Here is a 19,738-nt window from a genome sequence, read left to right as displayed (position 1 = left end):
GGTGGCGCCCATCCCCACTTTGAAGCCCTTGGGCCACACATGTGCAAGTCACTACAGCAGGGGGATGGTCCGCTGGTAGTGATGTGTGTTTAACTTCCATACTCTTTAGTGCTGAGTGCTAAGCAGAGAAAGCAGCATGTACCATTTTTAGAGTCTTTGGTATGACTCGGCCGGGGATCGAACTCACGACCTACCGAATGCAAGGCGAACACTCTACCCACTCGGCCATTGCACCGGTTATAAATGGAAAATTATCCATCGTAATTTTCTATTTACTTCTTCGTTTCGGAAAGCAGACCTTTTAAATGCCATAGTAAATTCGTATTTCCATTTGCGCACTTTTATAAGTTAAAAACTCAAACTTAAAAAGATGAATCAAGTTTGTCATAAACATTACAAATGTCTTAAGTATTAGTGTTTTCATTTGTCGTATTCAAAACGCCTTTACGATGATAATATCTATATTACATATAGACAGCACAGGTTTGTAGTAAGCATAGCTCTGTGTGTCAACAAGAACCAAGTAGTAGCTTCTCTAAACTAAGTTGATACTTGGCCTCACCCTTGACGTGAACAGACTTGAGCGCAGCTGCAAAGCTTTGTTCTGCTGTGTCCAGGTCTCCAGTCTGCAGGGCCCTGCAGCCAGCATGGAGATGTTCTTCGTATTCACTGTAAAGAAAAAAATGTACTAATCATTATAACTCACTCGCATATAATTAAGTGCCAACACTTAAAAAAGACGGGGCCGACATCACTTCCCAGGCATCTACGATTCTTCACTCGAGTCAAGTATTCCCCAGGTAACGTGCTCAGAGTAATTGGATCACCACTCTTGACGAAGGTTGATGGATGTGCGACCGAAAATTTGAGGTGAGCAAATTTTTGTGTCGATTGACAGTTAAAAACTCTACCAACAAAAAATCATGGCGATCCGCCAACTCCTTGAGCATTCTTTGTCAAAGCCCATGCGGTTCCTTACAAACTGCTAAGGGGCCCATAGAGCACGAGTTATAAGAACCGGAAGTTCTGCTGCAGTACAGCAAGAAGTCACCAGGTGGACCACAATCAAAATTGTACTTCGTTTTTGCCGACACCTACCCAAATACCAAATACAGTAGAAGTCGCTTAATTGCACACCCTATTTGCCAGTGCCTTTCGTTCAATTATCCGAATTATGCAAGAAAGCGAAGTTGTTAAGCAGGACCACACCACGACCGGTTTGGGGGTTTCGTCCAATTAACAAAAGTGTGCGATTATCCGTTGTGCAATTAAATGGCCTCTACATATCATAAAGATCCATTCACAGCTTCTCCAGTTGTCTGGGCATGTTTGCATCAAGTTCAGCAATAGTGCAAAGCATCCAGGCCAGGTTCAACTGCTACAGTTTATGAACAAATTACATGGCAGTGAATTTACATTAAGAGTTTTCAAACACTTTCGAAGCACTTAGCAAAGAAATGGACAACACTAACTTGTCATCGTCAACACGTGTAGGGTCCTCCGATTTCTGTAGTTCCGGGGCACTGAAGTGGAATTACGAAACATTCATTTGAATTCTACAAAAAACAGAGCTTTATGTTATATACCTAAAAGGAAAGTCAAAATCAATTAAGAACCAGCCTCCCCTCAACCTACCTGTACGGACGGCTAATGCCGTCATTGATGACATCACTAGAGGGCGCAGCTGAGAAGGGAGAGAAGTGGTCCTTCTGTCGCCTCACGGCTTGTTGTCGCTGTTTACGAGCTGACCTCTATGAAATTAGACAGGAGCCATAAATATTACGTACGAGTTCTTCCACGAGAACCAATAGGAAGCCGCAAATGATTAACAGGTGGGCAATCGTGTTATTTAACACAACGTTGACAACCGGTCAAAGGTCAAAGACCTCATGTGACTCTAAGAGTGCCAACGCTGGACTTAACTTTTTTTTTTCATTTATTTTTTATTTGGGCATTATTGACTCCATGGACCCATTTATTGTTCTCGTCTACTCACAGCCTAAACATTGTGGAAATACATTCATAACTTTTGAAACTACGCTGTCCTCAAAGATACAGAACACATGCAACCCAGATCGTCAGTTTGTCGGCAGAAGTAAGAAAAAAATAAGGTGCATAAATGGTTTGACTGTCAATGAGAAAGCTGCTATCGTCCTAGTGGTAAACTTCATTGTCGACATTGACCAGCGAAAAAAAACAGTTTCACGATTTTCTCTTTTGTTGTCAAATTTCAGCATAGTTTACTCACCTTGGTGCTTCTTGTGACGATATCCTGCCTGATCTTTGCAGTATACAGTAAGCGGTGGACAAGGACAACTGCTCCCTGGACGTTGTGACACCGCGCCAGTGCCTTGTTGTACAGAGAAGAAGCTCTGGTCAAGTTTCTAGTGTCTCTAGTTTCTGTTCCTCTTTTCAGGTACACGTCACCGAGACTTTTCATGGCTTCTGTTTCTAACATACTGTTGTCGTTTACTATTCCCTCTACCATCAACTGTGCGTATCCAATCAGCACAGAATCTGTGTTACCACCGGCAGCCCGTCTCTTGTCCAGGTCTTGGAACTTTCCTGCCACCTTTGCAAGTGTTGTCGTCTCCTTGTTTACAGTTAGTTGCTCTCGACCTTGTGATTCCTTTGACGATATCCCTTGTAAAAGTCTCTCCGTGTATTCGTATCTGTGCTCTATACCTTCTCTCTGATCCCGATGGTCACACCGGACCACAGCAGCCATGTAAAGCGCCAAGGCCAAGTTGTACTTCCTTACGTCCTTCCCGAGTCTTCCCTTCTCCAAGTTCACGTCGCCCAGACTTTTGAGCACCTCCACTTCCACCAGCCTGTCCATGTCAGCCGTGGCGTCCACCAGGGCACGGAGGTAGCCTGTCTCCGCACGCGTTAGTCCGTACCTCCTGCCCTTCGCGTCCGCCTCGCGGAGTTTCTCACAGACCCGCAACATGGCGAACTGCTGAGAGAACCGTTCTGTAAAACTGCTAATCTTTACTGGTCTACGTGGTAGCTTTATGCGCGTGACTTGAACAAACACAGGTCTGGACAAACATCAGCATTACATCATCCTCCAGCCGATAAAAAGTGCAAAGGTTTGAGAACCCCACTGAAGCTTCGTAAACACACGTCAATCTGACACGTAGCCTATGATATTAATTGTTTTAGTGTAACTAAGGAGGTCTATATAACCTCCTGGGTGTAACTCTATTGACGTTTAAGGTCCCACACCTTTACAGGTGTTTGTAGGACTTACGGTGGTCTGAGAGACATCGAAACGTAAGCAATGTAAGTTACCTGTTGGTGGTGTAAAAAGAATTCTCCTATATTCTGCCAACCTGATGAAGCTATTTTCGGAATTATTAATGTTATAATGCTACCACATGGATGTAGGACATATTTTTACCATATTTCTTCATCAGTTTTTGGGTATTAAGAGGATGCCATCTAAAAATCGAAGCAGATTGGTCTATAATAGTAAGTTTTGTCACATTTGAAGACCAAAAATTAGAATATACACATTGCAACACGCTGACAAGAACATTTCCTCCATGTGTATTTTACAACATAGCTGTACATATAGAACCCTGGCTCTGGACAAAAAGGTGTTAAAAAGCCATTGATTATCATAACAAACACGATATCATGTTACTCGATATGGCGTCTTAATTATCTCTACACATATACAGTACTTTGGATATGTTTCTTTACTTACCGCTGAACTATAACACTGAACTAGGTTTGACATACAATGTACTTGTAGCAACTTTCTATGTACAATACGGTTCTGTTATTCTATTTTTTTTTTTTTTTACTCAATGGTCACCACGTAACAAGGCCTGAAGGCCACTCAATGTTACGGGTTACAGGATTGGAACTGTAACAGCAACTCTTCGCCCTAGGTCAGAAACATCATGATTGATTGATTGATTGATTTTATTTTGCACTTTAAAAAATGATACATACAGAAAATTATAGAATACAACAGAACGTGCAAGGGGGGAGAAAAAAGCCATGTGGCTTATACAAACTCTCCCCCCGTCAAAATATACAAATCATGATACAATTAAATGGTCATGAAGATTATACATCGAACAATAATAAACCAAGTGAAAATAATATAACTCAGTGATCATACACAACGTTACAATTAATCTTAACATCAAAAACTGAAATTAGACAAAACTAAACATGATCAACAGATCATAAAGAAATTAGTCAATCATGTATGTATGATTTAAATAGGCAATGCTCAACGATCTACACAATAGAAATATATTCACCGTACGAGGATGCTTAATGTCTGGATCATAGAGGTAAATCATGTATAGTCTGGCCAACTCCCTCGGGCGGTTGAGTGACATTCAACATGTTTTTTATTCTCATAGACATCAACCCAGTTACCTTCTGCCATGTACATAAGAATCACATTATATTTGGAATTTCTCTCAGTACTCATTTGTGGGTTTTCCGTGTATAGAAGTCGTATCTTATTACAGAGTGTTGCCCGGCCTAAAAACACTTAACATTAAACTCTATTGACTAAGCTCCAACCTAAATCATTAATCTTAATATTTGCAAGATTTACCCACCAGTCCCAAGTCATCAAATTCCACCCATAAATATATATAAAAGCGGGTAAAAATACGCAATATACTCAAAAACACACATATACACAAACACAACACTTCTTTACGGCGGTAACAGGGGTCTGATACTTAACTACAATTCAATCCCAAAACTGGACCTTTAATTGAACATTGTTAACCTGGATGACTACCCTTCCTAAACGTACGAGTCTGATACAGGAAGCAGAATGGGAATCTTTACGGCTCTCGTTCTGACATCTTAACTATGAGGTGTGATTGATAAGTTCTCGGCATGACCAAGATATAAGGTGTACAATTCAAATTTCTGGGCATCGTTAGTATAAATTTTTTTTTAACAATGTCCACTAAAATCACTGTGGTCATTGCTACTTTCCAGTCGACGTCCTTTTGAAAACCAGAAGGTAAGTGGCGAGAACAATAAAAGTAAACTGTGACCAGAGCTGCGTGGATCGTGATCCTCATGCAATGAAATCTAAGAAAACATTGTCAAAAAGTTTGATAAGGATTTACTTCGTATTTCAAATAGAAAGAAGCGGATGTCTCACTTTCAGTAGAATTGACCCGCACACCTCAGGTCGAAGCTCAACTGTCCATATATTTACCTTGTCTGTCACCTAACGTCACTTGATCACAATGATTTAAATGGTGGTAGACATTCATAAAAGAATTCCATTCTTTACATATATGCCCAAAACTTTGAGCTGTGCAGCTTATTTTGATGAGGACACATACTTATTGATCACCCCTCGTAGATGTTTTCGTAGTCAAGAATAACAGACGTGTTCAACAAGCACAAAAGAAATTGATTATCGCGAAATCTGACAGCAGTACGGATCAAACAATGTCAGTCACAATGTCATCCCGTATAGCAGCCAAAATACAGTAAAATAAAACTCATGACTTTCATTTCACAATCTATCGTGGTGCCCACCTATGTGACGGGACTAAATGGTCCAGGCCTATCATCTGACGTCTTTGCAAAATAAGAGAGGTCATTTAGAGGCATTTGCTAAGGAAGGGAAGGTTTGCTGCTGGTTACTTATCTGAAGTTATGATATGCTGTTTCATTTGTTCGCTCAGTAGAAAATAAATAGTTAAAGCCCTTTACGTAATCGCCAAGCTCTCTCCATGCAACACTCAAATTGTTCAGCGTCTGTACAATGTCAGGATGTGCAGTGTTCTCGCCATAGATTACCCGCCTCATCTGTAGTGACTTTTCATAATAGCTAATCGCCTTTCTGTGATCACCAAGGTCGCTCCATGCCTTACCCAAGTTGTTACGTGAGCTGGCGATATCAGGATGTTCAGTGTCCTCGCCATAGATACTCCGGTTCATCTGTAGTGCCTGTTCAAAATAGCGGACCGCCTTTCTGTGATCACCAAGGTCGTCCCATGCGTTACCCAAGTTGTTAAGTGAGCGGGCGATGTCAGGATGTGCGGTGTCCTCACCATAGATACTCCGGTACATCTGTAGTGCCTGTTCATAATAGCCGACAGCCTTTCTGTGATCACCAAGGTTTCCACAGGCATTACCCAAGTTGTAAAGTGAGTCAGCGATGTCAGGATGTGCCGTGTCCTCACCATAAACACTCCGCCTCATCTGTAGTGACTGTTCATAATAGCTGATCGCCTTTCTGTGATCACCAAGGTTACTCCAGGCTGTACCCAAGTTGTTAAGTGAGCTGACGATGTCACGATGTGCAGTGTCCTCGCCATAGATACTCCGTTTCATCTGTAGAGCCTGTTCATAATAGCTGACCGCCTTTCTGTAATCCCCGAGTTTCCCCCAGGTGGCACCCAAGTTATTAAGCGAGTTGGCGATGTTAGGATGTGCAGTGTCCTTACCATAGATACCTCGCTTCATCTGTAGTGACTGTTCATAATAGCTAACCGCCTTTTTGAGATCACCAAGGTCGCTCCAGGCTGTACCCAAGTTGTTAAGTGAGCTGGCGATGTCACGATGTGCAGTGTCCTCGCCATAGATACTCCGTTTCATCTGTAGAGCCTGTTCAAAATAGCTGACCGCCTTTCTGTAATCCCCGAGTTTCCCCCAGGCGGCACCCAAGTTGTAAAGTGAGCTGGCGATGCCACGATGTGAAGTGTCCTTACCATAGATACTCCGGTTCATCTGTAGTGCCTGCTCATAATAGCTGACCACCTTTTTGTGATCACCAAGGTTAGTCCAGGCAGCACCCAAGTTGTTAAGCGAGCTGGCGATGTCAGGATGTGCAGTGTCCTTACCATAGATACTCCGCTTCATCTGTAGTGCCTGCTTATAATAGCTGACCGCCTTTCTGTGATCCCCGAGATCGCTACAGGTGGCACCCAAGTTATTAAGTAATTTTGCGATGTCAGAATGTTCAGTGTCCTTACCATAGATACTCCGGTTCATCTGTAGTGACTTTTCAAAATAGCTGACCGCCTTTCTGTAATCCCCGAGTTTCTCCCAGGCGGCACCCAAGTTATTAAGTGAGCTGGCGATGTCAGGATGTGCAGTGTCCTTACCATAGATACTCCACCTCATCTCTAGTGCCTGTTCATAATAGCTGACCGCCTTTCTGTGATCCCCGAGATCGCTACAGGTGGCACCCAAGTTATTAAGTAAGTTTGCGATGTCAGGATGTTCAGTGTCCTTACCATAGATACTCCGGTTCATCTGTAGTGACTTTTCAAAATAGCTGACCGCCTTTCTGTAATCCCCCAGTGTCCCCCAGGCGGCACCCAAGTTATTAAGTGAGCTGGCGATGTCAGGATGTGCAGTGTCCTTACCATAGATACTCCACCTCATCTCTAGTGCCTGTTCATAATAGCTGACCGCCTTTCTGTGATCCCCGAGATCGCTACAGGTGGCACCCAAGTTATTAAGTAAGTTTGCGATGTCAGGATGTTCAGTGTCCTTACCATAGATACTCCGGTTCATCTGTAGTGACTGTTCATAATAGCTGACCGCCTTTCTAAAATCACCAAGGTCTCTCCAGGCGGTACCTAAGTTGTTTAGTGATCCGGCAACATCCCTGTGCGCAGTGTTATGACCATATTTCATTAAATCACTTTGTAGCGTTTGTTCTGAGAATGTCTTAAAATTCTCAAAATCGCACAGACTTTTATATACCTCTGCTTTGAACTTTGAAGAATTGTCAAAGAAGATTGGCGGTTCTTCCGAACGTTGAGGGTCTTTCAGCTGTGAAATAAAGTGCTTCAGGGGTCTTTCTGTGTAATAGTATCTCATGAGCTGTTTTGTATTTGAGATGTAAAACACTTTCTTGAATTTCTCCTCAATGCCCGTATCGGTCGACATTGACGATAAGATTGACATGTTTTCTACTTGTCCATGATTGTTCATGTATGTCCGCAGCCTCAGTTCTGCTGAGATACTGATCAGCACCAGCAAGTGATGTGCGTTCTCACTACTAACGACTCCACTATCTCTCAGCTCCTGAATAGTCTCCCAGATTGAGGTCGGTTGTATGTTATGAAGTAGCGCCCAAAAGGACACTGCAAGGCTTGAAAACCGATAGATTTCTTTCTTAACATTCAGTAGACTGGCAGTGAGAGCCTGGGTTTGAAAATTCGATACATTATCGATCAGGACAGTAAGTGCCATTAACGACGGAACTGTCTTGTTATGTTCTTGAAGATGCTGAGTCCATAAAAACCTGTACTCATCTACCAAGCCCTGTTCTCCCGTGAGAAAAGACACATTTCCCAGTACACCAGCAAGATGATAGCCTTTCTTTAAATGGAAAGTAATGTCTTCTTTCAGAATGTTGGTCATATTGCCTGGTGTGCGGATGAGCTCGCTTGTTCCTGTGCTGTTTCTACCCCTGCCCAAGGGAGTCTTGCATGCATGCGGCATGGCTCCATCGAACGCAAAACCGCGAGGTGTTACTGAGTCATAAAACCAGTTATCCAGTGGGTTGTCTGAGTGGAAATTATTCAGGGACTTAATCCCCATGGCCGGGAGAATGGTCTCTCCCAGATTTATCACTTTGATATGCAGATAATGGGTCAGGTTGCGGAAATAACTAACATTATTCTCGGTTTCCTCCTCTACCAAAATGGCAAATTCCATATCAGAGTATGGTGTTACCAATCCTGTGGCTTGTGAACCCAAACCTATCATGGCGTACTTACAGGGAGGGGAGCCCATTACCTTCATGCATTCACCTACAAGGCCAGCTATGAACGTTTTACGCTGGTCAACAAGTGTCTGAAACAATGCTTTGATTGCTTCCACTCTCTTCATCTCCACTTCTTTTATCTTTGGGTCATTCTCATCAAGGCTATATGGATCTACCTTTTGTTCAATTCTTCTAATCTCTTTTTCTACGTAGTCCCTATCAGCTTTCAACATCAGTTTGTGTTTCTCTGTATCACCACTGTCTACCTTCTGTTCTATCTTCAGGACTTCCTTAACAAATACTTGAGTTATTTCCTGGATTGCTTCCTCTATGTCTTCTCTCCTTGACCTTACCAATGCTGCATTACAGAGTGCTGCAGCCTTGGTGAAGTCACCTCCGTCCTTTGACTGGATTCCTCTCTTCAGGTAGACCTCGCCCAACTTGTACAGGGGTTCCGCTTCCTTCCTGTGTTCACCTGTAGGTTGAAAATTATCAGTCCTAATTTTTCCGTTACTTCTTCTTTTCGGTGTTTCTATAAGTCATATTTAAAACGCATTAATGAAAATAATATGAATAATACAAATAGTGACAGGGTTGCATTAACATAGCTCTGTGTGAACAAATGATCTTGAGCCAATTATTAGTAGTTAATTCTACATTCTTTGAACTGAGTTCATACTTCGACTAACCTTTGACATGAACAGACTTGAGCGCAGCTGCAAAGCTTTGTTCTGCCCTGTCCAGGTCTCCAGTCTGCAGGGACCTGCAGCCAGCATGGAGATGTTCTTTGTATTCACTGTAAAGAAAAATTATTACTAATCGTATCTGTACTACAGCTCATCTGAGCTAAAATTGAGGTTATAATAACAATTGGTGCAAAGCATTCAGGCCGGTTTTAATTTCTACAGTTTTCACAGTTTTTAAACAAATTAAAATGCAGAGGATTTACATTTGAGAGTCGTTTTCATTTGAAACACCAGGGGAATTGAGGACACTAACTTGTCATCGTCCGCTCGTGTCAGCTTTTCATCTTTCTGTGGTTTCGGGGCACTGAAGAAGAATAAAAACATTTAATTATTGTACAACCAAACGTAGATTTACAAACCTTATACAGTACTACGCAGAGTCAATAACAAAGAACCAACATTCCATGTACTTACATGCGTGACCGGCCCATTCCATCATTGACGACGTCGATAGCAGGTGCAGCTGAGAAGGGAGAGAAGTGATCCTTCCGCCCTCTCACGTCTTGTTGTCGCTGCGTACGTGCTGACCTCTATGAAGCCGGACGGGGAGCCATAAATGATTAAGTCATTAACATGTTACGCACGAGTTGGCCTCTCCGAGAACCAAAACGATTAACAGATCAATGATTAACAGATGGGTAATCCGTTATTCAACGCACAATTGAACTTTAATGGTCAAAGGTAAAGGACCCGACGTGACTCGAAGAAGGCCATGGCAAGGTAAATGTGGTGACTGGGTGTTGATTTCGACATCATTGTTGCAGTGACTACATAGAGCCAACAGGGCATTTATTGATGTCGGAAAAAGCTCTTACGAACGGTTTACAGCCCAAACGTTGTTAAAATGCATTCACAACTTTTGCAACTATGCTGTCCTCAAAGACACAGAACACACTCAAGTCAAATCGTCAGAAATATGGAAAATAATAATGAGGTGTTGTCAATTTGCAGTTTCTCTTTTGTTGTCAAATATACGCATACTAAAACTTTACTCACCTTAATGTTTGTTGTGTTGATTTCCTGTCTGATCTTTGCGGTATACAGTAAGCGGTGAACAATGACAACTGTTTCCTGAACGTTGTGGCACCGCGCCAGTGCCTTGTTGTACAGAGCGGAAGCTCTAGTCAAGTTTCGAGTGTCCCTAGTTTCTGTTCCCCTTTTCAGGTACACGTCACCGAGACTCTTGATCGCTTCTGTTTCTAACATGCTGTTGTCGTTTACTATTCCCTCTACCACCAACTGTGCGTATCCAACCAGCACAGAGTCTACATGTGTTGCCACCGGCAGTCCGTCTCTTGTCTAGGGCTTGAAACTTTCCTGTCACCTTTGCAGGTGTAGTCGTCTCCTTGTCTTCAGTTGGCTGTTCCTTACCATGCAATCCTTTTGACAGCACCCTTTTTAAAAGCCTCTCCGTGTATTCGTATCGGTGTTCTATGCCTTCTCCCTGATCCCGATGGTCACACCGGACCACAGCAGCCACGTAAAGTGCCAAGGCCATGTTGAACTTCCCTACGTCCTTCCCGAGTCTTCCCTTCTTCAAGTTTACGTCGCCCAGACTTTTGAGTAGCTCCACTTCCAGAAACCTGTCCATGTCAGCCATGGCGTCCACCAGGGCACGGAGGTAGCCTGTCTCCGCACGGGCTAGTCCGTACCTCCTGCCCTTGGCGTCCGCCTCACGGAGTTTCTCACAGACCCTCAACATGGCGGACGTTTGTAAAACTGCTACTCTTTTTGGTCTCCGTGTTGCCTTCAGGCCACAAATATCCCTTATGTCAACATTACATCATCGGTCAGACGATAACAAAGTGCCGAATTCAATAGCCACAATAAAGGTTCTCGTAAACATGTCAGGTATTTAAGTGACATTGATAAAATGCTCAGGGATTGCTACGTGCAATTCACTTAGCAGTGTTTACGTGCTATAGACTTATTTAGAAAATATGGCGAAGGTAATTAAGTCGTTGTCCTGTTCAAAGTAGCTAAATGCTGTTATAATGGGCTATTAAATGAGTCTAGACCTGGTTAGACAAAATCATCGCAAACACCTGCTCTTATTGACAACGCATTCTTGTGAAGTACAGGTCTTAGACGTCTAGGCTTTGACTAGAACTCTTAACGTCTGGTCAATTAGGATTTTACCATGGTCAATATTGACCGAAGGAGGCCATATATATGACCGGATGGTTTGAATAACAAGAATGAGAGCTTGACTATTGCCCACTTTATTGCTTCTTGCCCTGAATGCCACCCCCGTGCAGAATGGTGACTATTATTACAGGCTGTTCAGTGAGGCTAGACAGTTGGACAGAATCATCACAAACGAATAATTGGTGTTGTTTATATTTTTGGACTCGGAGGAGCGTGTGCGTTATATACGACATAGGTTGAGTATGTTTTGGTGGGTTCGTGGTCACTACTCGTCTGGATTACCGAAGGTAACAGGGACGGAATGGGTATTTTCATGAATGTGGATTATGCCTTTGCCATACACACAGAGACTCGCTAGTTATTGGTTTTGTCAATGTAACGCGCGTTCGCATCTGTATCTGTATGTTCCCGTTGTCGCATTCGTATGTAGTTTGGCATGTCCTCTGCACATGGACGATGAAGCACGTTTTTTTTTTTCGCGGCAGCTGTTTTTATTATCGATGTAATAATTTGAAAAATCACCCCTATTTCCCTAGTATTGTGGAACAGCTGACCTATAGGCCATGTGGTTTGTTAATTACTTATCTCCAAGCAGATATGGGGTTATGTGCATGTCGTGTTGTCAGCTGTTCACAGCTGTCACTGCTGTGGCTGTTTGGGGCAACTTTGTACGATGGTGTGCGTCTCAGGTATGCATTGTGAAGCTGTGTGGTTGTTTTCATTTGGTGTCGTTCGATTAAGACGCTGATTTTGCTGTTGATGCGCACAGGACTGTGTTTTAAATTTGGAAGTGATAGGTATGTTAGCTTTCAAGTAAGTTTTTGGTATAAGTCGATGTGATGTGTTCTGTATGCGATAGAAACACAATGTCACACACCACAGAAAACAACACAACCGACATAGAAACCATAATTAGGTCACAGAGTATGTTACCTACGGTCACTTGTTTATCATTCAGTCCATTTTGTGGTTGATTATTATCACATGGATCTCAGAGATATCTTTATAATCTCTCTTTTCTTGCGTTCGCATCAGTTTTGGGGTGTCCAGAGAATGTCATCCATAAGATCAGATCAGTATGGTCTTATAATACCGTATTGAGGTCACCTGAGTGGCGCCAAATGGCAGCTCGCTCCAGACACTTGCGACAGTCGTATTGAGGTCACCTGAGTGGCGCCGAATGGCAGCTTGCTCCAGACCCTTGCGATTTAGCCCCGCCCATTGTAAGCTCCTCGCAATTCAGCCCCTGGCTGCAAAGAGTGAGTAGTCGGCCCATCCAATCCAATCCAATACTGGTGTCACATAGGAAGACCAAAAACCAGAATAAACACATTGCAACACGCTACTACAAAACTTCCCTCCACATGTATTTCGCAACATACATGTAGCTGCACATATAGAACACTGGCTCTGGACAACACGCTGATAAAAGCCATTGGTTATTATTACAGACATGATATCATATTACACAAGATGGGTTCTAAACTATCTCTACATATAAACAGTAGTTTGAATGTTTTTCAGGTGTATTTCAAAGTCAAAATCAATATTGACTTACCGCTTAACTATTAGTATTACACTGAACTAAGCTCGACATACTACCGACCTTCTATGTATGGACGGTTTTCTTATTCTATTGTATGATTTAAATAGTCAAAGCTCGTTGATCCACACAACAGAAATAAATACACCGTACGAGGATGCTAAATGGCTGGAGCATGGAGGAACACGCCTAATATATCATATATAGTCTAGCTAATCCCCAATTGTACAAACGTATGTTTTTCCGTGTATAGAAGTTTTTATCGTCTGCCTCATTAAAAAGCTATGGGACTGACTGACTGACTCAGACGGTGAAATGACACACGTGCTCTATACTAAAGCGGGCTACCTTATATTCAAGGAATGAATAAATGAACTCGTTTTCATTCTCATAAGACAAGACATCAACACAGTTGCCTTCTATCGTCTGCGTAAGGATCACATTATACTTAAGAATCACTTGTAATTGTTATCGGTTCTATGGTTTTTCCGTTCATAGAAGTCATCGTGTTACCAAATGCTTACTCACCTACATTCAACTATGATTGACTAAGCTTTAACCTATACATTTAATTATAACATTTGCAAGACATGCCCACAAGCCAAATAACACCACATTAAATCCATAATTGCAAGTAACAAGCGGGTAAAAGTGTACATTTACATATACAGTAGATTCCGCTTAATTGTATCACCAATTTGTCCGAGCATTTTATCCAATTATCCGGCCTATTCTACAGTCCGAAGTTGTCACCAGCTTCAGCGGCGTGGGTTGGGATGGGAGGTGTAGTTTGAAAACCAATACGCACACATAACTCACACACGCTCAGAAGTTATCACAAAAGTCTTATTTTTATTTACAATACATGTGGTAATGACAATGTACACAAATACAATGGTAACGTCAACGTATTTTTTTTAAATTTATTTACAGGTAAGAAGAACGTCAAAATCCGACATTCATAACGTCTCGACAAACCGCGGGGATTATGAGTCTACTCGCGCTTTATAGAACAAGTGTAGATTTTACTGTAACATCATGGTCTATATACGAACTTAGACTGCCTTGCACATGTACATGCACAATAAAAAAACATCCCAGATAAACAATACTCCAAAACAATAGATAAACAATACTCCAAAACATTTACATATACTCCAAAACAACACTTCTCTCAAGGCGGTAAAAATTGTCTGAAGTAGAGTGGGAATCTTTACTGCTTACGTCCTTTACTTCTTAACTAAGAGGGGTGATAAATAAATTTTCGGCCTCACCGATAAATAAGGTGCACAACTCACATTTCGGGCCATCATTATATAGTATAAAGTCCTTTTATCAATGGCCAACTTAAAGCAAACTGATTATCGCCCAACTCGGCCAGTAGCAGGGATTAAACTACGTCAATCATAATGACATCATCACGCACAGCAACCAAATTATAGTAGAATAAAACTCATCACTTTCATTTCACGGTCTATCAGGGAGGCCATTGATGAATGAAAGAATGAACTTTTTTTGCACCACATTTGTACATGGTACACAGTAATAAAACAAAATCTACAATGACAGTCGTCTAGGGTCTGTAAATACATATAATACAGGCATGTGAACGTAAATGGCGTGTTGAAATACTGTAATATACAAGTTAAATTATGTGATCTTACAGTTAACCCAGTCATATATTGTACATACCAAACGTTTTGCAACTACCTAATAACCTGACTTATATGTAAATAGCTGTGGATTGTTTGTTTTCATATTGTCATTTTATTTGTCCTTGTGGGTTATCCTTTTTTGAGAGGTGATGTGAATATTAGCATACTGCTAGAGTGCATTGCCTCTCTGTCCTGTCCTGTACTTTGTTGTTGAATACATAGAAAAATGATGTGATGACACGGACTTATCCAGGTCTATCATCTAACATCATTGCAAATATTTAAATCTAGTAAAATCATCCCTTGATTTACAGGCACTAAGGAGGTGAAGGTCTGATTACTTCTCTGTAGTTATAATGATCTGCTTCATTTGTTCGCTGAGTTGAAGATACTTAAAGGCCTTCCTGTAATCGCCAAGCTCTCTCCAGGCTTTAGCCAAGTTGTAAAGCGAGCAGGCGATGTCAGGATGTGCAGTGTCCTCACCATAGATACTCCGTCTCATCTGTAGTGACTGTTCATAATAGCTGACCGCCTTTCTGTGATCACCAAGGTTGCTCCAGGCTGCACCCAAGTTGTTAAGTGAGCCGGCGATGTCAGGATCTTCAGTGTCCTCACCATAGATACACCGCTTCATCTGTAGTGACTGCTCATAATAGCTGACCGCCTTTCTGTAATCCCCGAGGTCGCTACAGGCGGCACCCAAGTTATTAAGCGAGCTGGCGATGTCAGGATGTGCAGTGTCCTCACCATAGATACTACGCTTCATCTGTAGTGCCTGTTCAAAATAGCTGACCGCCTTTCTGTGATCCCCGAGTTTCCCCCAGGCGGCACCCAAGTTATTAAGCGAATTGGCGATGTCAGGATGTTCAGTGTTCTTACCATAGATACTCCGGTTCATCTGTAGTGCCTGTTCATGATAGCTGACCGCCTTTCTGTGATCCCCGAGTTTCCCCCAGGCGGCACCCAAGTTATTAAGCGAATTGGCGATGTCAGGATGTTCAGTGTTCTTACCATAGATACTCCGGTTCATCTGTAGTGCCTGTTCATGATAGCTGACCGCCTTTTTGTGATCACCAAGTTTCCTACAGGCGGTACCCAAGTTGTTAAGCGAGCTGGCGATGCCAGGATGTTCAGTGTCCTTACCATACATACTCCGCTTCATCTGTAGTGACTGTTCATAATAGCTGACCGCCTTTTTGAGATCACCAAGGTCGCCCCAGGTGTTACCCAAGTTGTTAAGTGAGCCGGCGATGTCAGGATGTTCAGTGTCCTCACCATAGATACTCCGGTTCATCTGTAGTGCCTGTTCATGATAGCTGACCGCCTTTTTGTGATCACCAAGTTCCCTACAGGCGGCACCCAAGTTGTTAAGTGAGCTGGCGATGACAGGATGTGCGATGTCCTCACCATAGATGCTCCGATTCATCTGTAGTGACTTTTCATAATAGCTGACCGCCTTTCTGTGATCACCAAGGTTTCCGCAGGCGTTACCCAAGTTGTAAAGTGAACTGGCGATGTCAGGATGTGCAGTGTTCTTACCATAGATACTCCGCTTCATCTGTAGTGACTGCTCATAATAGCTGACCGCCTTTTTGAGATCACCAAGGTCGCCCCAGGTGTTACCCAAGTTGTTAAGTGAGCTGGCGATGTCAGGATGTTCAGTGTCCTTACCATAGATACTCCGGTTCATCTGTAGTGACTGTTCATAATAGCTGACCGCCTTTCTGTAATCACCAAGGTTTCCGCAGGCGTTACCCAAGTTGTAAAGTGAGCTGGCGATGTCAGGATGTGCAGTGTTCTTACCATAGATACTCCTCATCATCTGTAGTGCCTGTTCATAATAGCTGAAAGCCTTTCTGTAATCACCAAGGTTTCCGCAGGCGTTACCCAAGTTGTTAAGTGAGCTGGCGATGTCAGGATGTGCAGTGTTCTTACCATAGATACTCCTCATCATCTGTAGTGCCTGTTCATAATAGCTGACCGCCATTCTGTGATCACCAAGGACATCCCAGGTGCTACCCAAGTTGTTCAGTGAGCTGGCGATGCCAGGATGTGCAGTGTCTTCACCATAGATACTTCGGTTCATCTGTAGTGCCTGCTCATAATACCTGACCGCCTTTCTGTAATCCCCGAGTTTCGTCCAGGCGTTACCCAAGTTGTTAAGTGAGCCGGCGATGTCAGGATGTTCAGTGTCCTCACCATAGATACTCCGCTTCATCTGTAGTGACTGCTCATAATAGCTGACCGCCTTTTTGAGATCACCAAGGTCGCCCCAGGTGTTACCCAAGTTGTTAAGTGAGCTGGCGATGTCAGGATGTTCAGTGTCCTCACCATAGATACTCCGGTTCATCTGTAGTGACTGCTCATAATAGCTAACCGCCTTTCTGTGATCACCAAGGTCTCTCCAGGCGGTACCCAAGTTGTTTAGTGAGACGGCAACATCACTGCGTGCAGTACTAGTGTTTTCACCATATTTCGATAAATCGTTTTGTAACGTTTGTTCTGAGAATTTCTTAAAATTTTCGAAATCGCACAGACTTTGATAAATCTTTGCTTTTAGCTCTGAAGAATTGTTAAAGAGGATTGGCTGTTCTTTCAACGGCTGAGTGTCAGTCAACTTTGAAATAAAGTGCTTCAGGGGTCTTTCTGTGTAATAGTATCTCATGAGCTGTTTTGTATTTGAGATGTAAAACACTTTCTGTAATTTCTCCTCAAAAGCCGTATCGGTCGACATTGACGATAAGGCTGACATGTTCTCCACCTGACCACGGTTGTTCATGTATGTTCGCAGCCTCAGTTCTGCTGAGATACTGACCAGCACCAGCAAGTGATGTGCGTTCTCATCACTGACGACTCCACTGTCTCTTAGGTTCTGAATAGTCTCCCAGATTGTGGTCGGCTGTATGTTATTAATTAGCGCCCAAAAGGACACTGCAAGGCTCGAAAATCTATATACTTCTTTCTTAACATTCAGTAGACTGGCAGTGAGAGCCTGGGTTTGAAAATTCGATACATTATCGATCAGTACGGTAAGTGCCATTAACGACGGAACTGTCTTGTTATGTTCTTGAAGATGCTGAGTCCATAAAAACCTGTACTCATCTACCAAGCCCTGTACTCCTGTGAGAAAAGACACATTTCCCAGCACAATAGCAAGATGATAGCCTTTCTTTAAATGGAAAGTAATGTCTTCTTTCAGAATGTTGGTCATGTTGCTTGGTGTGCGGATGAGTTCGCTTGTTCCTGTGCTGTTTCTACCCCTGCCAAGTGGAGTCTTGCATGCATGCGGCATGCTTCCATCGAACGCAAAACCACGCGGTGTTACTGAGTCATAAAACCAGTTATCCAGCGGGTTGTCTGAATAGAAATTATTGAGAGACTTAATCCCCATGGCCGGGAGAATGGTCTCTCCCAGATTTATAACTTTGAGGTGCAGGTAATGAGTGAGGTTGCGGAAATAACTAACATTATTCTCGGTTTCCTCCTCTACCAAAATGGCAAATTCCAGATCAGAGTATGGAGTTACCAATCCTGTGGCTTGTGAACCCAAACCTATCATGGCGTACTTACAGGGAGGGGGACCCATTACCTCTAAGCATTCATCTACAAGGTCAGCTATAATTGTTTTACGCTGATCAACAAGTGTCTGAAACAATGCTTTGATTGCTTCCACTCTCTTTATCTCCACTTCTTTTATCTTTGTGTCATTCTCATCAAGGCTATATGGATCTACCTCTTGTTCAATTCTTTTAATCTCTTTAACTACGTAGTTCCTATCAGCCTTCAGCGTCAATTTGTGTTTCTCTGTATCATCACTGTCTACCTTGTGTTCTATCTTCAGGACCTCCTTAAGAAATGCCTGAGTTATTTGCTGGATTGCTCCCTCTATGTCTTTTCTCCTTGACCTTACCAGTGCTGCATTACAGAGTGCTGCAGCCTTGGTGAAGTCTCCTCCGTCCTTTGACTGGATTCCTCTCTTCAGATAGACCTCGCCCAACTTGTACAGGGGCTCTGCCTCCTCGCTGTGTTGACCTAAGTTGTATCAATCGTAATTTTGTAGTTACTTTTTCGTTTCGGGAAGAAAATTTTTGGAGTGCTATTAGGTTTTATCATTCCATTTGCGCACTGTTGTGAATTTCAAAAGTTTGTCGTAGTCATCAGTGTTTCTATTTGTCCTGGTAGATAATAATTAAGCTTATAGTGGCCACAGTTTGCATTAAAGATAGTTCTGTGTATCGACAACAACCAAGGACCTTGGGCTATTTATAAGTATTTACTCATGATTATTTGACCTAAGTTCATACTTAGACTAACCTTTTACGTGAACAGACTTGAGCGCAGCTGCAAAGCTTTGTTCTGCTGTGTCCAGGTCTCCAGTCTGCAGGGCCCTGCAGCCAGTGTGTAGATGTTCTTCGTATTCACTGTAAGGATGATCAGTTATTTATTAGTACTCTTAGGTATACATATTGCACGCTATTACAGCTGCCCCACTGATCTTCTGCAACTGTTTAGCCTTTCGTCCGTTCTAAATTGTCACTTCACTGATAAAGACTTGTTCTATAAACCACTGTGAGAGAGTATTAAGATCGTTTTAAAGGTTGTTTGACACCTTTGATACAATATTTTATGACATTGTCGTCTGCATACATTGATAAAATTTATATCATAGAATTGGGCACAATTGGGCATGTCATTAACATAAACTAAGACCAAAAGCGGTCCCAATATTGACCATTGGGGTGCTCCATATTGCATTTTATCAAATTCTCCATCAACCGCAGTATAGTGCTGTCCAATCCAGTGCGTACGTTTCGTATTTTTTAGAATAGCCTGTATCCACCGTATCTAAAAAAAACGTCCCGTTAATTAGCTGGCCAGCCTTCAAAGTCTCAAAGCCCTTGCGTTTCCTTAAAAGCTG

General features: G+C 42.6%; 1 long non-coding RNA gene across 1 annotated transcript; it reads right to left on the bottom strand.

Annotated features, from left to right (window-relative positions):
- Nucleotides 1–561: 561 nt before the first annotated feature.
- LOC118418963 lies at nucleotides 562–1,753 on the bottom strand. Its single transcript, XR_004831568.1, has 3 exons — nucleotides 1,636–1,753; nucleotides 1,473–1,523; nucleotides 562–669 (listed from the first exon to the last, which is right to left on the bottom strand). It is a non-coding gene; the product is annotated as an uncharacterized LOC118418963 (long non-coding RNA).
- Nucleotides 1,754–19,738: the final 17,985 nt, after the last annotated feature.

Source organism: Branchiostoma floridae, chromosome 7 (genome assembly GCF_000003815.2).
Source record: "Branchiostoma floridae strain S238N-H82 chromosome 7, Bfl_VNyyK, whole genome shotgun sequence".
In the NCBI taxonomy this organism is placed as follows: Eukaryota; Metazoa; Chordata; class Leptocardii; order Amphioxiformes; family Branchiostomatidae; genus Branchiostoma; species Branchiostoma floridae.
Note: the sequence above shows the minus strand (reverse complement) of the source record. Positions and strands in the feature narration are given on the sequence as shown.